At 37.3% G+C, this 17778-nt stretch overlaps 1 protein-coding gene and 1 long non-coding RNA gene across 4 annotated transcripts in view; both read right to left on the bottom strand.

The window, feature by feature from the left end:
* LOC124170382 (zinc finger protein 271-like) overlaps positions 1 to 17778 on the bottom strand; it is a 335367-nt gene that overhangs the window by 99012 nt on the left and 218577 nt on the right. The gene's annotated exons all lie outside the window — the stretch shown is intronic.
* Positions 1706 to 17570, bottom strand: LOC124170255. 3 transcript variants are annotated; one of them, XR_006867388.1, is made up of 4 exons: positions 14420 to 14796; positions 14168 to 14303; positions 12616 to 12822; positions 1706 to 2068 (listed from the first exon to the last, which is right to left on the bottom strand). It is a non-coding gene; the product is annotated as an uncharacterized LOC124170255 (long non-coding RNA). The 3 variants fall into 3 exon arrangements; XR_006867387.1 differs by lacking the exon at positions 1706 to 2068 and adding an exon at positions 17467 to 17570 and having other exon boundaries at positions 12573 to 12822; positions 14420 to 14715; XR_006867389.1 differs by lacking the exon at positions 1706 to 2068 and adding an exon at positions 14805 to 14827 and having other exon boundaries at positions 12573 to 12822; positions 14420 to 14715.

Below are 17778 nucleotides of genomic sequence, written 5' to 3'. Positions count from 1 at the left end.
TAACTTTTCCCATGTGATACCAAGATGTTCAGTTTTGCCCTTGCCCACACCTTCAGCTCATAAAGCAGACCTAACTAATGCTATCAGGCATCTAGAAGGCACTAAGGGCATTCTGTTTTCATTTAACTTGCCTAAGGACTTCCTTAGATGAATAATAATGGATTAAATTTGCAGACATTCCTGAACCTTTTTGGTTGGATATCAGGATAGCAATAATGATGCGCAAGCCAATAAATTCATGTGAAATACACATAGGCACTCAACATTAGCAAATAATATTGACTAGTAGATTGTACATTTATGCCATGGAAAAATGACACAACATTAAGGGCTAAAAATTGAATTTTTGTTTTTAATATTTTCTTCATGAGTTAGCACAAAAAATTACATGGTGCATAGGATACGCGAGGTCCCGGCTTACTTAAGTATATACTATCTCTACGCATTGTAATTCAGTGCTACACTGCATGTGTTAGCATCGAGTTGAATAGTTTACTGTGCTTTTTGTTTTCATGACTATGAAGCATTTCATTTTTTAACTTTTAAAATTCAAAAGAAGATAGTAACATCTATGCATAATGCCAAGTTCAGGAGCCTTACCTTACCCTTTTCAAGGAGTTGCTTACTGAACTATATGTTCGACAAAAATTGTGAAGTCTCTTCTTTGGGACCCAGTGATACGTATTTAATCATGCAATGCCCTTCCAGTGCATCTAAAAACACTCCAACAATGTCTTAATTGAAATGCCACCTAAGAACATTCCTACTCTCGAAGTATTTTTACAGTTCAGAAGAGAACTTCTTGTAGTTTTAATCTGTTAATTTTACGTGTACCAGTTTCATCTTAATTTTTGACCTGTCCATTACATTCAAAGTACAAACAAAGGATTGAACAAATTTTTACTATTATTTCCCATTTTCATTATTCAGGAACAATAACTTTAATAGTTATTGCAACACCAACCCTTTTAGTCGCCTCTTACGACAAGCAGGGATACTGCGGAGGTATTCTCAAATCCCCTCTCCACAGGGAACGCTTTCCTAAACAGCTACCATAAAATACTTGTTACACTGAAGAGTAATTCTGATGTTTTATTTTTCAAGAATCATATCAATAACCTGGGTTTTCCATTATGAAACTTAAAAAAAAGGAATATTTTCAAGTTGCTAATTCTTAACCAAGATTTGTCTTTCAACAATATGCAATGTAGTCGCATGATTGCTCTTCCAGTTATAGGTAAAGAAGTTTGATAGCAATGTAGAAGTGGGTACATGAAGATTGTACAGAAATTAATATTTCAAGGAAAGTGATTTAATGGCCCACTGTGGTGCAATTATAGAAAATATGCACTTGTACCATAGAAGATGATGACATGATGATACCTTTACAACCTATTTCTAATGTGATTTTATGAATTAATAAAATTCTTAATTGTACACCTTCAAACATCTGTGATAATACTTTTGGTAGAAGTCATCCAGTAAAATCAAGTAGTTGACATACATGTATCACAACACAGTTACAAGCAATTTAAGGATAGTAAGATTATTTTGTACAAGGAGAAATAAAGAAGAGAATAATCTTTATTCAATACAATCAGTCGCAATTTTGTCAGCAACATTTACCAATGGTTGTTTCACATAATTTAGTGATTTGGGTAAAATACTTCAAATTATTTTATTTATTCCCTTTGACAGTTATTTGATTTATTGCTTTTCTATTCCCGACAAGAGATTTGTGAGGTAAGATACTTCAGCAGTGAAATACACAGGTGGATACCATGGGTTTCACCTGTTGATGCTCAGTTGGATGCAGGAAGATCAGCACTGCTTTCTTGCCATTAGAGCCAGCCTCTGCTGTGCCTGGATTGAGATGAATGCCTCATGCTTAAGTACTTCAGGGTTAACATCTATACATCACTACACAGCCTTGAGTTGAGCCTCTGGGTCTATTGTGGCATAGCTCTCTTCAGAGTATCTATATCTTGTTTGGATACACAGAGGGAAGAGATATTCTGTTGTCCTAGTTCACCTCTGCTCTGCCCTTTACATATCTTAAGAAATCTATCTGGAACAGTCAAGTAAATAATACCGACATGACAATAATTGGACAAACAAACTGGATAAACTTAAAAACTGCATCATAAAATTATATGTATTGGAATAACGATTAAGATAATAATACCTATTAAGCTCATTAGGAAATTTAATATTATTATAATGTGGGTATACCATAGTTGAAACAAGTTAAGATCCTATAGGCAATTCTTCAACTGGCATTGATGAGACTACATAGCCACTAACCACTTCCAGCCATTGCCTAGAGATGTTACAGCATTTTGCAGTCTCTTATGAATGGGAGTGGTAGAAAGGGAAGTGGACAAACAAGGGACTGTTCAGGCCTACTGGGGGTAGATTTTTCTAGTTTATATAGGTAAAATTCCAATGCAACTACACCACCTTAGCATTTACCACATATGTACTAACTGAGAATCATTGCATATACAAGATGGTTGGTGGGACTATGGTAGCTGCAGGATGGAAAATGAAATTTGCGGACAAAGAGATTCAAATTTTATGTACCCTTCTCGCTCCCTCCTCCTCCACTTTCCCCTTAATTGTCCACCCCTCCGCCCACAGTGATGCCAAACCCAGCTCAAACCTCAACCCTTACCTCCCCCTAACTAATGGCTTCCGGTGTTCCGCTACACATACTGTCAATGTACCTAAATTTTCACCTTGATAATGTTACATAACGAAACCATGGTCGGTGTTAATAAATTACTATGTGGAAACAGCAAAGTTGTTGATCCTTCTGTTCCTGCGATTATGGATTTCCACCAAGTTACGCCCGCTACAATTAATCATGTTAAGTGCGCCAGCAACGCAATTAGGGCAATTCTCTACAGGAAATTGACAATCAAGTTCCGTATTGTGTCACTGAACATCTTCTTCAATAGTCGCTGCCTCTCTCTGAGAGTCATTCCTAAGTAAAAGAATGTCAAGACTAAGTCAACATCTTCAGCCGGGAACTACGCCATTGAATCTGCCAACATTAGATGGATCAAATGGGAACTTCACGAATGGCATGTGAAAAGAGCGGCTATGTCACATTACCTGCTATTACTCTACACCAAACTGACAGCTTCGCTTCATTGGGCTGAGTGGACCTGGTTGGATGATAATGTCCGCCAAAGAGCCAACAAAATTGTCTTCAAGAAAAGAGAAATCTTGATGAAGAAACTAACCCAGCTATCTCGGGACCAGAGCAGTGACGTATTTACTGCGCATCATTTCGATCCAAGGGTTCACAACTTATCCCGGCATCAATTCAAGACCAAAGAGTTGGAAATCATGGAGATAGGACTAAAATATGGACCCAACGTACCAATATCGATTCAGCAATAGGGTGGTTTCCTATTTTTTTTATTGCCTAAATCGAAAGATTATTACTCCTGGAGTACGTATTTCGCGCTTTTAGATTTTTAAATGACGATATCAATTTTTCGCGATTAAATGAAAAGTGAAAAATTTCAAGCGCGCAAAAACGCGACGCGTAAGTAGGAAAGTCCGTGCGACGCATTTCTGGTTCCCCCTCTCTCCTTGTGAAGTGACCTTGATTGAGGCTCTGAGCGCTGATAGGACGCAGGATGCTAGCGGATAGCTGAGTACCTTGCTGAATGGTAGCGCTTCGCTTAAAAAAGGTTTATTAATACCTTATCAAACGGAGAAAACTTTCCGACCTTAGCCAGTTTTAATAGGTGATTATTAAGACATGTTTCTCTTAGCTCTGTGCCTCATGCATGCATTGGTAACCTCAGACGATGTATAACTCCTATCCTCTCGTGTAGAAACTAGGTCCCTGTGACGTCACGCGGAGTGGAATCGCATGGGCGCCAATCTGGCCTTTTTCAAATGAGGATAAAATTTGACCCTTGCCATTCGTCTAAACCGGTATTTCAAAAACCAAATAGTTTGTGTATTATGAATACACTAATGGTAGGTAACGAATCGCAATCAATGCCTATCGATTTCTTTGATGAAGGAAACTACCCTATTGAAGAACCTAGCAGTGGACTGTGATATTGCTCTCCGGAATGATAATTCAGGTGCCAAACAAAGGATTGCCTAGATGATATCTGATCACATCAGTCAATCAGGGCCTTCTACCAACAAATCATCAAATCGTGAGTATAAGATCATATCCTCCTTGAAGAAATCTCTATCACAAAACAACCATATAACTTGCAAAGCAGATAAAGGCAACTCACTGGTTGTCATGGAAAGACACACATATATAAATAAGTGTGAAGAGTTCATCTCATCCAGTAAGGTTGAAGAATTAAAGAAAGATCCCACTACAGAATATCAGAAAGAGAGTAAGAAGCTAATATCATCAAGTGCTGCACTATTTTCTGGTCATGAGGTGCATAAGCTAATACAAATGAACCCAAAAGCACCAAAGTTTTACGGACTTGCAAAAATTCATACAGAAGATTGCCCGATAAGACCTATGGTGTCAAGTGTTTGTGCACCTAATCATTTAATATCCCACAAGATAAATACCCTCTTTAGAACCTATTCTAAATTTTCCCCAGAGTGTGGTGTAAAAAATTCATATGAACTGGCAAACCTGCTCTCGCCACAAGTGCTACAGCATAAGTGTATACTAGTGTCGTTCGACATAGTTAATCTATTCCCGAGCATCCCAAGAAAGGAAGCTGTGGAATTAGCAGAACTAACCCTCATTAAGGCAGGCACACCGTACCCAGTGACTAGTGAATTGCGTGATCTCCTGAATTTGTGCACTAATCAAAACAGTTTTTTCTTCAATGTCAAGCACTATAAACAATTAGATGGCCTTGATATGGGGTCACCTTTATCCCCCATCATAGCAGAAATTTATATCGACAATTTTTGAAGAGTTCTGTTCTGTAATGAAAATCCCCTACTCAAAAACATAGTGAACTGGTACAGATATGTATATGATGCGTTTTGTGTGTGGCGAGGTACATTAAGATAGCTATCACAATTTTTGAGTGCTCATTTCTCAGGGTAAACACATCAAATTCACCATGGAAGCTGAGGAGAAGGGCGTATTGAATTACTTGGACCTCTCCATAAGAATCATAAATCATAAGTTCAACCTTTCCATCTACAAGAAACAATGCTATTCTGACACCATCATCCACGAGATCTCCAGACACCATATTCAACAAAAAACAGCAGCCCTCAAGTCTCTGATACATAGGGTATACAACATTCCTACATCGGGAAGTAACATAGCGAATGAACTCCGTAGCATTAAGGACATTGCAGTCAACAATGGCTACGAAGAAAAATTACTGGATACCATTTTACGATGGAAAAGAACTCAGATGGCAAGACGTCTAATATATAAAATGCATAATTCCCTGGAGGGATCTCCTAAATGGTGCCAGATTCCCTTCCTTGGGAATTTGTCATTAAGAGTGCAAAGAATACTTCCCAAAGAAATAATAAGGCCAGCCTTTTACAACCACAGCACATTAAGGAGCATGCTGGGGTCACCAAAGGACAGGGATTTCCCAGAGGAACAGAGTATATCGCCTAAATTGCACCAACTGTGGCGCGACTAACATCAGCCAAACAGGGAGAAGTGTTTCTATCTGGGCAGCCAGGTGTGTCATAGACAGGGGAAAGATCAGTCACAATTTGCAAAACACCTTATCGACATGGGGCACATCGATGACTTCATCCCCACCATTCTCCACTTTTACCCTAGTTCAGCTTAGTTGAGTTCAGCAGTGACTTGCATTACGAGAGGAAGGACGGAGATTAGATGCCTTGGAAGAGCTGAAAATTTAAGCCACAGGGACTCATACCTGGTTAATGACCACCTTTACCCTAGGTCAGCTTAGTTGAGTTGAGCAGTGACTTGCATTACGAGAGGAAGCACCGCCCTTTACCAGGGGCTTTGACAGTGAAAATGGATTTTATATAAAGTTTTGAGGCATTTCTGTATATATTTGAAGAAATTATTTAAACTTAAGGTTATGTCATTATTTGTATCCTACAGGAGCAGTTTATTACAAGTTCAATGGTGACAACCAAATTCAAATTATGTTCACAGAAAAAATGACGGTTGCATAGCAACATATTCAATCTATCTCTCATTTCCGGATTCAGAAACTTCAAATTAACGCAATTTTCAAATTTCCAGCCATTGTTTGTCAAGTAGCATTGAGTCAAATATGTTTGATTGAACACCTCATTGTCCATTGTTGATTGTCTTCCTGCTGGTCACAACAGCTCTTATCCAGCATTGATTAATTCACTGGGCATGTACTACTACTTAATTTCATTAGACCATTCATGAAAAATGCTCAGTCATTATTTTATGAGTAATGTGCAAAAATTGGTCCTTGCCTCGTATGACTCCTTGTTATAGCACGGCACGATAACAGGGCTTAATGCGCAATTTGGCCACACCCCCATGGCCTCACTCCCCACCATTACAAGGGATAAGGCGCACCCCCTCCAAGAACATCCATGCACTTACGTGACAGTCAGGGGTGAAAGACATCTTTGTTTCAGGACCAAACACTGCAGGGTTTAGGCTTTACCCTCAAAATCCATGAGCGGGTACCTGGACCCCTCGTCTTATATTACCCCTCTTAGCAGTAACGGACTGCTGTCATACAATTGTTTATCCAGTTAGGATTCAAAATGAATATTTCTCCTATTCTCAAGAAATACAAACAAAGGATTGTATTCTTTGCCTTTTGAGCTGTGTTTACAATTTTAGAACAAAATTCTACGATATATATTAACTTATATCTTGAGTTCGGTGCAAATATCATTATTGAAATTGTTGCTGAATTAAATGCATTCATATTTCAAATAAGTCTGCAATTTATATGCTGGCAAAAATTATCCATGTGCCATATACATATAAGCAATCCATAAGCTGATTGCGAACCAATGCAGCAGGTAGGGTCCCAAACTCAGAAAGGAGGGAACACAACTACTCTCGGAGTCCGAGATAATGCGGTGTCCCCACTGGGACACTTGGATAGTAAACAAAATGTATACAGAATGGGAGGGGTCAAAAAAGGTTGGAGGTGAGAGATTGTGATTATCAGCAAGATCCTTCTCAACAAATTTCTTGCAAAAATTCTCCGTACCAGAGGAAAGAAGAGTCTCTTGCGGCTCAGTACAGCAGTCATGCTAAGACAAAAACTCCACCATCTCGAAAGGGTTAAAAATGCTTATCAGCCATCAAGAAACATGCCATCACGTTGACTACCACTACGAATATTTGATTAAAATGGTATGCAAAGCAATGTTAAGTTTATTTCAAATAACTTAACGTGGAACCAGGTAACACACTAAAAATTTCTGACGGACCTATGTTCAATGGCCTAGGAACAAATTCCTTCGTTATCCATATCTACGTATCTTCTCAATTTAGGATTACTGGCAATCATAATTTATGCTTTCATAAGGTATGTTGCTTCCCTTAATTTTGTAAAGTATTACCCTACGATTATTGCAAGTTGGTCGAAAAAATTCCGAGGTTAGACTCATAAGAAAAGCATAGCAAATTTTAAAAATAAGTCAAAACATGTACTTTCCATCAAGGGAATTTCATGCTTCTAAAACATTCAGAAATACTGAACAAAAGCGAAAACGTTTTAGTCAGAAAAGTCTTCCATGTTTCCATATAAGTGCGCCTAAGAGCTGCACCCCTATCCTGACCATGGAAGCTAAAGGAAAAAAAATTACGCCACTTTTTAATTCCTATCCTGCAACGTTGCAGATGTATGCCTGGACTTTCGACAGTTATCTACATTTCCTCTTTCAATACTAAAAATTTAAGCAGCATTTTTTCAGTCAAAAATTTACATGACATGTATGGTGCTCGGAGATTTGTAGTCTTAACCTTATGATGCTTACTACGGATGGTTGGATCGGATACTTAAGATCCAAATTCATCGCAGAAATTGCCTTTGAAATTTTTAATCAATGCTTTTGTGAATGCAACGTCCCATTAGCATGTTGGAATGAATTTCAATCCTCTATTCACATATGCTGCTGGACTACTATGCTTGCCCTACTCACAAAACATTTTAGTTAAAAGCTCTCGTAATAGTATTGCAATAGAATTGCAGCTGTGGAAAATTTTAAGGCAAAACAAGTAAGGCACATAGCATGAACCTTCACAAGAGATTGAACAACAATTGGGGGAATCTCAGCACAGTAGGACATTAACCTCGTCATAGAGTTCATGAGACCACAATCAGCCCTCCATCAGTCAATGCCTCTGGAGATTTGTTTTCATTCTGAGACACCACAGGCCATAAATCGTCATCCTCAAGTAAAAAAACAAGTTATATGGAAACAATGGAAATGCGTTTCATCCCTACCCCACCTCACCCACTGACCCTTTTAGGTTTACCAGATTCAATTCTCCCAGTTTCTGGAAGCCAAATGCTAGGAGAGTCACCTAATGAGGTCGAAGATATCTCGATAGTTTTTAGCAATTGCATGATATGGTTGCATGCAATGCACGAGGTTCAGAAAAGAATGAGACCTAATGTGACACATATCTGACAGCATTTAAATGTTCTCTTATTTATTAATCCAAAGATTTTAATCACAAAAAGGCTACTAATATTCAACAGAGTCCAAACAGGACCATTTCGGAAGAAAATGCATACTATTCGTGCACTCAAAAAAGGCAAGATGAACTGGAAACTTCAGGCAAAACCGACTGCGTACACGATTTGCCTTTGCCCCTTCGTTTTGAAGGTAATGATGTCACATGCAAGATCGGATGTGTTGCTCCTTGGTTTGTGGTGTAGTTTGTGTGGGAATGAAACTTTAAAAACTAATTGTATAACAACTTTGGTGAACATGGAGAATCATGCATTACAAAAATATGCAATAATTTTCTTTTTTTTTGTTATTTAAACAATCCCTTACTTTTATTTCATTTTGAATAGTGTTTTTCCTTTCTTTATTAATTTGCATCAATTAATGCATTCTTCAGACAAATGAAATGCAAAAACAATTACTATAGACCTGTGATTTAAATGAGGTTACAGGGTTCCCACCTTACCAACATAATGAAATTCACGGTTTTTTCCGGGTTTTCATAGTCTCAATGTCATCAAATTCACGGTCCGTTATTAAGCCAACAATATGACAATCACCGGCCATATATCAACTAAAAATTAACGTACAGGATAGATGCCGTGAATATAAATTCAGCAATGAAAAGTGATATCTGTTATGACATCACCTATCGCTTGCAAAATTCAGGAAGGCTCCACCCAACTGCGCTCTTGCCCAGATGCCGAGTACCATGGCCTCCTTTAATATGCAAATGCCCTTAGGAACTTCTCCCATCTGGACCCCGGAAGTCCTTTTTTAATTTCTTGCCAAGAGATTGTTTTTTGTGCACGTTGTTGTTAGTGCACAGTAACCAAATTTCCCTAACCCAATCTTTCCAAGTTTGCAGAAAATATTTTATTAACGCATTGCGGACGGCTAATGAGAATACTAGTGTTTTGCGACCCATCTGTTATGGATGGCTCACGATATAACTGGTGAAGTTGATGGTTTGAGGGTGCATCGACCCTTCCTACCTCCCATCCTCTCATTGGCTTTTACCAGGGAAACCTCTCTACCCCCCTCCCCCTGCCAACCTCTTGATTACCCCCTCCCCACAACTCTGGTTTATATATAAGACGACCTTTCATCGTACTCCTCGCCAGATGATGATGCAGTGCATCGAAGCCACTGTCGCATATAAATAAATATATGCGGAAAAACAAAGTACAATTTTCATTCATGGAGATAACTCGTGATTTTTACATGCTGCCTTTATGTGCCACATGCAATGATACATTGTAATGACATTGTTTATAAAAATTATTTATTCACATTATCACATTATTTTTTCTTACAACGCTAAAAATTTGAAAGAGGTATAGTAAAAAGTTGTAAACCAAATAAAAGTTGCATTATATGCAAAAAAACAGCCTGCCTTGAAAAATACCTGGACACTTGGGTAAGTTCGAAAAAAATATCCTATCCTTAATGTGTTAAAATTGTTCATAGAATACACTGAATAAAAAAATCGATTTCATATAGTTATAATGCACTTGATTTGAGATGTACAAGGACAAAATAAATACCAGATGAAACACGTTAATTACACTTTCACTTATTTATTCTCATAAACTCAAACTAGGTGAGCGCAGTCTTTCCACACCCATAAATTGAAAGCCTATTTGCCATAGAAATGTTTCCTTCCATAAAATTCCAATTGCAAACTCATTTTTCGAAGGATATGGCATGTGCCCTCATTTTGTGTGGGAACCGAACTTTGAGTAACAAATGAGATTCATTCAGGGTCCATTAGAAATGCAAGTTATCCCATTCATCCTTTTACGAATACCAATACATCCCAAGCTATCACTGAAATGCTTAGACAAAATAAGACTTCTGCCATTAGAATGGAAAATATGAGTCAATGGGTCATGATATATTACGGACTAATTACTACACTTCAAAATTCGTGGGTAGATAAATGCGAGAATAACAGTCTCCAAATGCCTGTCCTTGAAACATGATTAACATATCAAATTTGATCAGTCAATCATAGTATTATAATCAAGACTGAGATATTTTTAAGGTTTTATGGTGAAATTCACAGCTTTTTCCAGGTTTTCTTACGGTAGATAATATTCATGGCTTATTCATGGTACTCCTTCCAGACGTTGTTTAAATGGATAGCCATTGCCTCTGTCAATATTATATGTTTTGTGGATTTTCAAGGCTTCCCTCACATGCCTCAGATAGTACCACCTCTCTTATCCCACTATATCCGCTTTATCAAAATCAATTTTGTGGTCAGCCCCACTCCAAGCATGCTCTGCAATGGCTATAGCTCAGATAGCTACTTCGTAAAACTAAGGAAAGTGAAAGCCTACGAAAAAGGAATTGGGAAAGATAGTGTGATGGCAACAAAATAACAGAGGGGGACAAAATGGTCCTGGCCCATTTTTACTTGGATTCTAGATGCAATGACACACAACGCATGAATACTGATGTGGAAATCCTGAAAAAGCATAACTCAGCTTGAGTTCCGATGGGACCTAGTATAATTACAGCTGGATACAAGGATCCCCTAAAATATCAAAGGCGTGCACAATTTACCAGAAGTGCGACTGGATGGGATAATTGGCTAAAGAAATAGATTTGTAATTGATTCATGTTTCAAAGAACGCATTCAACTGACAGCGGCCTATCTTCTTTCCAGTGCCCCTATCGAAATAGGTTCAACAGGCACAACCACCTAATAGAATCCAAGCCCCAGTGGGGACGGTGTGCTACTGAAAACTGAACCAGTAGAATAAGAACAGAATTCTTGAAATGCAATTCAGTGACTGTTGCGTACATCTCCATGTGTGGCAATGACTGAGTGAAATGCTAAATTCATGTTATTCTTGGTTTCTATGTCAATTATACATAACTTCTATTTTATAATCACTAATATTTAGTAATTCATTGAATATTATTGATATTTTAGGGTAAGTTTGGATGAAAAAGAATGTATTTTGCGGTAAACAATAAATATTTAACATTTTTGTCTTAAAAATGTGATTTCCGAAATGTTTTCCAAATTTCGATTTTTTGACCCCTTAAACACCTAGCGGTACCATATGGTACCAGGCTGTATCTCGGTAAATATTAGTGCTAAAAGAATAAAATTTGCACCAAATGACTGAGAATATCATTGGTATTAAAAATATTTGATTACCACAAAAATTGCAGAAACTTTTTAATTAAGGTGTTACCGGATAAGCATATACTGTTCCAAGAAACTCAAATAGATGGTCAATGGTGATTTTAATTCAAGTAGATAAATGTGGTAGGCATTAACTCATTTGTTATTTACAATAACATAAATCCAGGAAGCAAGATGTGTAGATCTAATACCTGTGAGAAATTGCGAGGGAGTTGGTAAAGTCATTTATAAAGACATAGGAAATGAAAATGATCCCAAATGAACTGAAAAAAAGACGAAGCAAAGAAAAGGAAAAAGTGGATGAATTGTATGTCCGCCGAATAAAGAAATTAAATTAAAATTATCCTGCTGATCAAGCAATAATTTGATGTGCGCGAGCCATATAATTTATATATGCAAGGATTGCAAGGAAAATTCTAAGGATCACTAACAAGGAAAATAAAGGGTAAATTAAAAGAAAAAATTGGTTTTTATCATAATAAGTACTTTCAGATGAATAAACGACAAAAAAAATTAAAATTTTCCCTGCTATTAGGTTCCTCCACTATATAAAATCTAATTCCATTCATCATCTCTATTGTATTGCACAAGAGCACTGATAATTACCTTCATTAAACTGTATTCTCTTTTATGCGATGACCCATCATAGATTCAATGATACTATCCTTCAAAATACATTAATCCTAGTAATTTTTACAAATATAATATTGTCTAACCCATTTAAAAAATGTTCTATGGGGTGTCACGAGCACCCCACGCGAGTAACCTAAATTGGGAATCTCACCCAAGTAATGCCCGGTTAAGAACTCACTGACCAGAGAATCTTGCTCAACTCCAGCATCAAGCAGCTGTTTTTCCATGGCCTGCTTACTCTCCAATCATAACTATAGCTGGAATGTGGAGCGTAACTCGAGACACTGGGTATCCTGAAGACACAGTAGTCCTCAAAGATACTGTTTTACCTCAGCTTGTCGAGACAGATAAAACAGATGCATCTGGGGAAACCATCTGACTGGGAAAACCTACAAATCAAGAGGAGGGAAATTTTCCTAAATAATATGAGGTCCAATGACATCAATTCTTCAAATTTTTGTCAGTCGAAAATGCGATTGTTGAACAATGATGCCAAGTCATGAAAATCATTGACTATCGACGATATTTATCCAATGTATAGTAGACATTTTCAACATCTATTAAAACACCAGGTTTCATTTCTAAGTATGGCTAGATTTGGGTTGAAGTACAAAAAACACTTCCATCAAGTTTCAGGCCCTACTGCGACAATATCTCTAATTTTGTCCAACAATAACCCCCCAACAATTACCATCATTCTTAACACAATAAAAAATAAACAAGTAATCTACTTACTTCAATTTGAAATAAGTCACATATCACATCTGCATCCAACAAGCCATGCCTTGCGTTGATATCAAAGATATCAACAAGATTACCATAGTTGTGGATACAAAGCCTGCATAATTCATATACATGCCTTTCTCCCAGTCACTACTTACTCTAAAAATAAAACATTTATAAACGAAGAACGGTTGAGAACTGCAGCCAAAAACAAATAAAAATTTTTGAGCGTACACAACCATTCTTCTGTGTAGTAATAATGTAAAATATTAACTACAATAACGAAAATTCCTTCCACAACAGCGAAGGATTGGTCCATGAACGCATATGTTTGAATATAGATGGCCTGGCGCTGTCCTTGTCACGGAATTTTGTCAATTAACAACGTACGACGTAACTGCATGAAGAAATTGATATCCAGGTTTATGTCGGGGATAAGGTTATTAACGTTATAATGAGTAGAAGTAAAACCATACCGAACTGTCCGTGAATACTCAGAGAATGTATAATTCATTGCATTGTTCATTCAATTCAAAGATCCAATATACGGGTTGAATTCGTAAATATTAATCAGTGACTCGCGTATTACATTGAAGGCTGAACATTATTTCACTGCTCCGTCGATCATGGGCGAGGTCCTTCCATACAATTTAATGTTGTTAGCTAACAAATTTAATGTTCTATTAACTTTTGATCTCTAATTAAATTGCTGTTTTTAGTAAATTCTGTACTTTGATGCAGTCTCTTCAAGCATTATACAATGACCGTCGTCGCAAGTTATTTCATCAAATACACGATTAAGTTACTTTTTGAAGTTGTGCTATAACCTGTTGAACCCACAAATACAAACATTTTGCTAAATTTTTCATTCTAATCTATATGAACTTTAAACTACTAAGGCCGGGCTACTAGGTGTATCAACATGATCAGGTTTATGTCTGCTTGCATAAGTGATTGCACATTATTTGAAAGTTACACTAGGATTACAATGAGAAAATAAGAAACACTCACCCTGAAGTTGTTTCTCGACTAAAATGTTCTGTTATGCGTCCGATTTATGACAAATATTCCTGAAATCATTGAATTCGATGATTTTCTTCAAGCACAGTTGACATAAAGTGGCAGGCAAGCCATCTCCAACAGCAACCTTAGAAAGGACGGAAAACATATGCAACAGATTTCAGACTTGTCGTGGAAAATATGTTCATATAGCAGAATAAAACAAGAATTAAGGAAATCGATACAATATTACCCGTCCCTTACTTCAAAGTCGACTGAATCATGTAAGGCATCTTCTACAGTTATCTTGCTTGCTACAATTGACGTGATTATTTAGTACCAATCATCATTTTTCTTCCGCACGGGGTACCCTCGGAATTCGAGAGACTCCGAGAAATTCCCAGAGGTAATACTCATGTTTCCACAGCAATAACTCATTCAATCTCTACACCAGTTTACTTATCAAACAAATCATCCACGAGACACTCAGTGATTTCCAAATTCCTGATACATTACGATCATTTCCATCACGTGCGCCAATACAAAACCTTGAGAAAGATCTAAAAAAAAGGGTATAAAAAGCTCACATTTAAATGTAACATCAAAAATAAATCTCATTTCAACAGCAAAGATAGCAAATATTGCTCACGAATTTCATGCTTACTCACGACCAGCCCCCTCCAACTCCCGGCCGCTAGGTGGCCCAAAAGCTTCCGTGCGAGGGAATCGCCGATAGATGGTGCTAGTGGGTGTTTGCGCGTCCAGCATTACGAAATTGCATTGAACCAAATACAATACTTGATCGCTGGAACAACGAATTTAAAATGCCTTTAACTGAATTGAACACTAAGAAGCAATTTAATAGCCTTTTAATTTCATTGACAGCCAGTTAGAAAGTCCATGTACAAAAAACATTGCCTTGAGAAGAAATTGAAAATGAGATGTTGTCGTCTGCTAGCAGTCGTATTTTATTAGCTCTACTTCGTAAAAAAGAAGTTATTTGCGTCCTGATCATCATATATTTATCGCTAACGGCATACTGCCTGACATATAATTATCAAGGTATCGGTCCCCAAAAAAAATTGGCGATACAGACAATCGAGTCGGCGTTTCCTCCTCCAAGGAACTCCAGCGCAATTATGCTGAATGGGGAAATAAGTTTTGGCTGCAGAAATCTCCTTTAAACTCTCATTAGGTCACCTTAAACAGGCAATCCTAAACTGGTAGCTACGATGATACGGTTATCTCCGATTCAGAAATTACAAGATCCGCAATAAGAAAAACTGGCCCAAAATTAATTACTGAAAGCTTCACATAACGACTCATATTAAGATTAGATTAAGACTTAATGGTTATTCTGAAATGGAAAATGTACGTTTGAGAACCCTAATTAAGACTTTAGGCACAACAAAAACACCTTGCTAAATTCTTAACCCAAGAAAGTCACAGAAATACACATCACAAGATCAACCGAAACAGCAACGAATGTAAAGGAAAAGGGGACGTCTGGGAACGGTAGTTGAAGGAAGTGATTGTTGTTAAATTTAAAATGCATTTATTCATGAAAGCACAAGCACTATCATTAACACTGTACAGGCGAGCTTAAAGGATAAGGGCAAAGGTTGGAAGTGTGAAAAATGTAAATAAATCTCGAAGTTCATGAAGATTTGAGGGTTTTCCACGGTTGTGGCAGTATCACTTCCACCAAAAGATCTGGAGATGAATGACCGCCTAGAAATAGAAATTTTTCAAAATTAGGCAAAATTTAAAAAAATATATTTAAAAAATGAGTTGCAATCCTAGGTCGTATCAGTTATAAATGTGGAATGACAGTACTTTTACCACGAAAAATCTCCACAGTTAGCTAATAATGGCGTTACACGAGGTTATGTCACACCAAAAATGTGAGGCTTTGAGGCACGAGAAAAATATCATAATGAAAGGGTGGGGCCAAATTTTCGATTGCAAATATCAAGAGCTAAATTCATCCTTTCAATTCTTAATATTACCACCATCTACTCTATTCTCATGACTTCCTTTTTTATTACAGATAGTAACCCCTGCCCCTTTTCAGCAAAAAATATCCTGACCACATTACTGTTGTTGCACTTTGTTTACAACTACAACAATTTCTAAACTGCAATGGCAGCAAATCCACAAAGTAAAAAAAATATGAAATTAATTATATTTCAACATCCGTTGGCGGATCACCGTTAGTCCGTGTATATTATTGTACGCTAAACAACATCAATACTTGCATAAAATGAGCATGGATGCAAGCATTACTATCGCTAGGGCGCCATAAATCTTATCCCACCAGATAACAGAAGCTACGATTATAATTTCACTGTCATTAAGTCCTAAAACTAGAGTAGGATGCACATTAAAACTTTCACCATGATCATAAAAACATAAATTCTCTGCACAACTGTATCTAATAGGAATGAAACAATACAAGTTTTCAATTCGTGGTGGAGCGATATTTTTCCTCCTCTTTCTGTACTGACACAAAATTCTTCACTAAATATCTAAAGCCATCAATTAATTGCAAAGCGAGCTACGAAACCACCGAGGTTATGCAATTGTAATTAAGTACAATAACACAATTAGTAAAAACTGATGGAACTATGCCTCCACGGCAACATGGCATGATATTATTTCGGTATTATGTGAAAAACATGAACCATTGATTTCCCGCGAAGATAAAAATAAAAATTTCCGTAAATAAATATCGGATGCTTTGCCATATCCTCTTTAAAAACAAGAGAAAGGGCATGCATGGAAAAGTAAACAAAGCCGCCATTGCAGATACTGCAGTATTTCCGCTATCTATTTGCACCGCTAATTTATTCTTAGCGAATAACACATATTTTCAAATAAAAAACGAGGTCACTGAGATCTAAAACCACGAAAAAATTACCAAATTAACGATAACAGAGCCATAAAACTAACATCGGTAGCCCACCGCATTTTGAGTACTTACCACTGCTTTGAAAAAACTTTTATTTTCAGCTCAGCATTCCTTCCTGGTTTTCCTGTATCTTGTAGAATTATTAGACACATATCAAAAGCGCGATGCACGAACCATCTTCAAATTTAATAGCTTTTTAGCAATATAACACATCTTCCAAGTAATGAGCTTCGCTGGTTCACCATTGAAATGAATGTAACAGCAACGCGATACTGGGCGCGCGACAGGCTCGCAGCGCCACTCTGTAACGAACTAAAAAAATTGAATAACGTGGGAGGATTTAGGGACCAGCCAACCAGCGGCGTAACAGCCGAGTTGGAGGGGGCTGCTCACGACCTACCTTGTAACAGACCCGGACAGCTGGGTTTATTTCAGATACCAAACTTTATTTTTGTAATGTACCGCTAGAGGACAACGTATGTAAAAGGCCTACAATCGATTCTATCGAGATTTTCGATATCGAGATAAACGTATGCACCAGGCAGAAAATGAGTTATTTTCCACGATGAGTGATATATCATGAGCTTTATTATGTCATTTTAAACATGGATATTTTAAAGTGTTTATTAACTCTACATTAAAGAAGTTTTTTACTCTTTTTCAAATTTAAAGGACGTAGGTGAAATGCCGTGTGGAAGCCGAAGTTGGGCTT

This window comes from Ischnura elegans, chromosome 13, assembly GCF_921293095.1.
Source record: "Ischnura elegans chromosome 13, ioIscEleg1.1, whole genome shotgun sequence".
Taxonomy (NCBI): domain Eukaryota; kingdom Metazoa; phylum Arthropoda; class Insecta; order Odonata; family Coenagrionidae; genus Ischnura; species Ischnura elegans.
This window is presented reverse-complemented; position numbering and strand designations above follow the sequence as displayed.